Source organism: Dendrobium catenatum, unplaced genomic scaffold, assembly GCF_001605985.2.
Source record: "Dendrobium catenatum unplaced genomic scaffold, ASM160598v2 fragScaff_scaffold_123, whole genome shotgun sequence".
In the NCBI taxonomy this organism is placed as follows: Eukaryota; Viridiplantae; Streptophyta; class Magnoliopsida; order Asparagales; family Orchidaceae; genus Dendrobium; species Dendrobium catenatum.
The window spans coordinates 362,836-369,038 of record NW_021318585.1 but is presented as its reverse complement, the minus strand read 5'-3'; positions in this window follow the sequence as shown (position 1 = coordinate 369,038).

Below are 6,203 nucleotides of genomic sequence, written 5' to 3'. Positions count from 1 at the left end.
GGTTATTACATAGGTCGGTTCCCAAAATTCTACAGGATGTAACCAATTAAGGTAAGTCCGTTCTATTCATCCTGGGACGAACATGTTTCGTCATGGGATGATTTTATACAGAGAGTTTCATCCAGGGAAGGTTCATTTCATCATGTACGATCTCATACAGAGAGTTTCGTCCAGGGATGAAGGTTCATTTCTTCTTGTATGATCTCATACAGAGAGTTTCGTCCCGGTACGAACCATGCTTTTCGTCTGGACGAACAGTGCAAGGTGAGAATCCAGAGATGTTCGTCCCAGGACGAATACAAAATTTGTCCTGGACGATTAGGACTTAGAAAATTTTCTACCCGTCTATTCGATCCATTGCTCTTCCTAGGGATTAATTGACATGATCGTCCCGTACAAACCTGGTTTGTCCCGTACGATCAGTTCACAAAAATTGTCCCCCAAGAGTGTGTGTTGTGATTTTTTACTCAATTACAATCACTCTCTCTCATTTAAAAACTTATAATTTACAAATGAATAATTTAAAGTCTTCATCGCTTGGAGTTGATTTTTTCTGAAATGTTAGTACACACTAGAGCAAAAATAAATATTCCATAAAGTGTTAGGAGATATATAAAACAATAGTATTTGAAATCATCAAAACAGTACAAGTTGCAAGAATGTAAAACATGCAAATAGCAACTCTCTCTACACTATTATCCCGAACCTAAACTCCCCCATGGAGAACCCCTCTTCCTCTGAGCCCTCCCTTATCACCCAACCGGTTCGTGCTTCAAATGTCCCCACAAATAATAAATTTGAGTCCTTACAAGCTGAGGTTATTCCCACTCTCCCTCCTCCCCTGATCATTTCTTCTTCTTCTCCTATCTGATCGGAGGCCAGTACCTCATTATCTTCCTCTAAAGTTTCTCACCATCATGAGGAGAATCCCCCCTCTTCCTCCAAGCTGCATTCTCCAAGCCCCTCTTCCACAAGTCCAAAAAAAAACTAAGTCCAAAAATGCCAAGAAGGCTAAATCTTCTAGGTATTAAGGTCCATACACCCTTTAGCTTGTTGGAATGTCAGAGGGTTTAATAGCCCCGAAAAAGTGCAGATGTGTAGAGATTTGGTCAAGTCTTTTAACTTAAAGTTATTGTGCATTCTTGAAGCAGAGATTCTTAATCATGCTTCTAGTGACCCATGGTTTGTCAGAACCCATTCTATTTTTGACAACGAAGGTAGCTGTGACAATTTTCACTACTCTATTCCTGGTAGAATATGGATCAAATGGGACTCTTCCCTTATGTCCTTCTCTGCCACTTTTTCTTCTTCTCAAATCATCCATGGTACACTCTCAATTTTCTCCTCCCCCCCTTTTCTTATGTCTGTTATTTATGCTGGAAACTCCTTGGATGGTAGGAGGGAATTATGGAATCAGTTAAGACGCTTGGTTCCTCCGTCGGATCAGCCTTGGCTCATTTTAGGTGATTTCAATTGTTGTAGATTAGCTAATGAGAAATAAGGGGGGAATCCTCTTCATTCAGGCCGTTTGGAAGAACTTAACCAAGTCATTTTTATTGTGGCATCCAAGATCTTGCTTTCGTGGGTCTTTTTTACACTTGGTACAATCAGTGGGTGGACCTCCCGATCCACATTAAATTAGACCGCATGTTAGTCAATTCAGCACTTTTAGATTGTTTCCAGCATGCTTATTATAAAGTGGCTCCACTGTACTGCTCTGACCACTCCCCCATCATTTTTATGTCTTCTAACTTTGAAAAACCTTCTGCGAGCTTCATGTTCAAGAATTTTTAGTCTCACATGAATAGTTTTTGGGAGATTGTTTATAATGCTTTCAATACCCCTGTCTCTAGTAGTCCTATTGCAACCTTTTTTATTCATCTGAAATACCTTAAAAGAGCTTTAAAAGTATGAAGTGGGCTTCTTCCAAAAATGTTTCTCAGGGCCTCCTTGAGCTTAAAAGCCAACAATAGATTTGTTTTCTTCAGCTCCAATCCCAACCTCTTGACCATGACCTTAACTCTGCTTTGAAGCATGTCAATAACAATTTAGCATCTTATCATACGGCTTGGTCCTTCTAGATCTCCCAGCATGCTAAAGCCTCTTGGCTCACCCATGGCGAAGATGACCTGGGGTTTCTATATGCTAGAATCAAGTTTAGAAATAATAGAAACATCATTAAAGAGATTTCCACACCGCTCGGACACTTCGTCTCTCATTCAAATATTGCCACGACTGTTATCTCCCACTTCCAGGAGATTTTTAATTCTCCTTCCCCTACTGTCAGCATCTCTATTTTGCTTCATGTGGGAAATATGGTCCCTCATTCTTTGCATAGCTCGCTGGTGGCCCCTGTTTCTTTTGAGGAAATTAAAGCCATTGTATTTGTTGGGAAATCTTCCTTTGCACCTGGACCCGATGGGTTCTCATTCGAATTCTACAAAAAGACATGCCACCTCATCGGCCTACAAGTCTTCAATGTTGTGAATAGCTTCTTCACTACTGGTTATCTTCCTAAGGGAGCTAAAGCCATGGCTATTACTTTGATTCCCAAAGGTCCACACTCCTCTTATATTGGGGATTTTAGGCCCATTTCCCTCTACAATGTTCTTTACAAAATTATTGCTAAAGTGTTGGCTAATAGACTCAAACTTATGTTGCTTCATATCATTCATCATAGCCAAGCTGGCTTCCTTTCCTCTAGATGCTCTACTGATAACATCTTCTTAGCTGCTGATATTCTTAAAGATTTTAAAGTTGGAAGGAACTTATTCTGCGCTAAATTGGATATCAGAAAGGCTTTTGACTCTCTTTCTGATGTTTATTTTTCTATTTGCCTGAACGGCTCCCATGTGGAGTTCTTTAAATCAACCTCTGGTCTTCGCCAAGGCTGCCCTATCTCCCCTTCTATTCTGTATTGCCATGGATCGTCTCTCGGGTAGCCTTCAAGCTTCTAATTTCAAAGGAATTAGTTGCAATGGGGTTGACATTACCCATCTTTTGTATGCTGATGACCTCCTCGTCTTTGGGCATGCCTCGGTTCATAATGCAACAAATCTTAAGAATGATCTTGATACTTTTGCGAGTAGCTCTCGACTTCATATTAACCCCTCTAAAAGTTCTATTATTTTTTCTCCTAATGTTGTTGTTGCCTCCCTTATTTCCTCCTTACTCGATATCCACTAAACTGATCCCTTCTTCACTTATCTGGGGCTTCCTATTTCCCCCAAGAGACTCAAGTTTTTCCACTTCCAACCCCTTATGAGCAGAGTTTCTACTCTACTTAAGGGTTGGTAAGTTAAGTTCATTTCTTTTGCAGTTCGTGTCCAATACCTTAAGTTCACTATTGCCAACACCATTGCGTATTTGATTAGAGGTTCTATCATACCTAAAGCATGTCGAAAGGCCATCTCCAAGCTTGCTCTAAATTTCTTTACCATAGGAACACTACAGCCAAGAAACTGCATCTTATTTCCTAGAGAAACACTACTAAGCCTAAATGCAATGGCGGGTTGTACTTGCCATCTTTTGACTCCCTTTACTTTGGTGTTTTTTGTTCTTGCATTTGGAGATTTTACTTTCATAATTCTCTTTTTATCTCTTGGTTTAGAGCTAAGTATGAGTCTCCCTGGAAGACTCCTCCATCTTATGCCACAAAGGCCTGGAAATTCCTTTGCTCTATTGCTCAATATATTAAAAATTCTATTCCGTTTTTGGTTGCTCCTTCCTGCAAATTTTTTATGCTTTGGGACCCATGGTGTAATGGTCGATCTTTATCAGATATTACCTCCTGGAATTACCTCTGATATAAAATTGTAGACAATTTTATCTCTAACGGCTAGTGGGTCATTCCTAAGGACACCCCTCTCATTCTTCGTGAGGCTATTTTGAAGATCAATATTCTGGAGCAACCGGCCTTGGCTCTGGACGGCTCCAAACATCCTACCTCCCAATAGTTTTCTAATTTTTATAATTCTCATTTGGATAAAGTTCAATGGTATAAGTATGTTTGGCACAAAAGAAACTCCCTCCGTTTTGCCTGCTACTCTTGGATGGCTATTCTTGAAAGATTGAAATGCGTGGATTTACTTCTCAGGAAGGGCATCCCTGTTGCTGCTGCTTGCCCTTTCTGCCATAACTCGCCTGAAACGCATCATCATCTGTTCTTCGACTGTGATTATTCCTTTTTGGTGCTTAGGGATTTGCTTCTGATTTTTAGCAAATTCTATCATTCGTTTTAGATGGTGCTTAGGGATTTGCTTCCTTAAGTTTATCATACCCTTTCCAGTTTTTAATCTTGCACTTAACAGATGATAAACTTAAGGAAGGTTTTGCTCACATTCTCCAATCTTCCCTCTGCTGTTGTGGAAGCTACAGTCAGGTGCCTTATGCTTTTGCGGATTTTGGTTTCTGTGAGCTGGACTTTGATGTTCCATGCTATTTTGTGTGCTATCTGTTTGCTCGATTTCTGGACTACTTTCTCTGGCTGGAATTTGCTATGTTGTTGGTTTCACGGATGGAAGGTTTTTGCGCTTTGTACTCTATTGGGCTTGGTGCAAGTCTTTCTCTTCCTGCGGGTTTGTTCCTTTATCCTGGAGGGCCTTCTAGGCAACCAAGAATGATGTTCCTGTTGCCTGGGGGGTTTTTTTAGGACAATGATGTTAGTTGCAGCTCCTCCTCCCCTTGGAGGGTCAGCGTGGCAACCAGGGGACTTTCGTTCTCCAGTCGATTATACTTCTCAAACTGTAGCCTGAGTCCTTCTAGCTTCTAGCTTCAATTCTACTACCACATTTTGGTATTTCATTAAATTTTGGGTTGTATTGGGTGGTATAGTTTTGATTTTTACCTTTCATCATAAGCTATTTTGGCTTTAGCTTCTGATGGTTCCTTTTCTAATTTTACTTGCAATTTTCTCTTTTCATAGTAATATATGGGCTTAGGCCCCAAAATTTCTCAAAAAAAAAAAAAGGACCTCAATCTAGAAGGACAGAAGAATCAAGGCAACGATGAAATTTTTGCCTTGTGTTAGAAAAAACAAACTCTCAGCAAGGCAAAAATGTTCAAGTTGTAAAAGTTGTGACTAATTTATACTATTGTTCTTAATGGTTCTCAAAATAGTTTCGAATATTTATAAGACAATTATTTTTCAACTGCAATGATTCTTTCCTAAGAAAATTAAAAAGCTTGCCTTTCATAAATATTTTTTGTTCAAGATGCACTCAAATTCTAAAAGTATTTTCTTCAACTTAGGGACCTTGTTAGGAATCCAAAATGTATCATAATGATTTAGGGTATAAAAACATGCTAAAGTTACCAAATTTGCAGCATACTTCAATAAGAGAGGATTCACGCTCCCATCAAATAAACCAAATGACTCAAAAACTATGGCAATTTGTTTGGAACAGATTTTGGCCATTTTTTTTCTTACTGTTTTCAAGATGTTTTTGTATTAAAAAGTTATTTTAGAAAATAGTATAAAAACTATCCGAAATAAAAATCTTCAAATACAAATACGCCTTCATGAATTTTGACAAAGTTGTTAATCAATTCCATAATAAATATTATTTTACCCACTCTATGTAATTGGCTTCTACAATAAATCAGTATTGATCTCTCCGACGCATAAATAACTGAATATACATTTTGGATCAACTCATAATGCAAATTCAAATAAGTGGTGTGATTTAAGAGTATAATTAGGCATGAGTATTCACATGGAATGAACCTTTTCTATAACAGCTTAGAGGCCTTAAAAAAAATTGACATGTTCGACCTTTTAAATAGGCAAAGAATTCAATAGCATCCTTCCATTCTACTCCCAATCCAAATGGCTTCTTAGCTCTCACAGTTAATCAAAGGGCATAACTTTACCCTCCTCTTGAGGAAGAATTATTACGTCCTCCGACCGGATGCAGAGGAACATTCGGTCGTAGGCAAAATCGCGCTTATACCGAGGTGTACCAAGTTTTTTGACACCTCGATATAGGCACGATTTTGCCTACAACTGAATGTTCCTCTGCATCCTTACACCGAACCAAATAAAAGTTCCCTTTTGAGGCTTCACTTACAACAAAACGAGCTTTTAGTTTTAAGTAAACGAAGATCCATTAAAACAACCTAAACTCGCAAACGACCCAGTACTTAACATTCTACTATAGGATACCTACCCAAAAAAATTTTCAAGTATTAACAACTAAGAATAA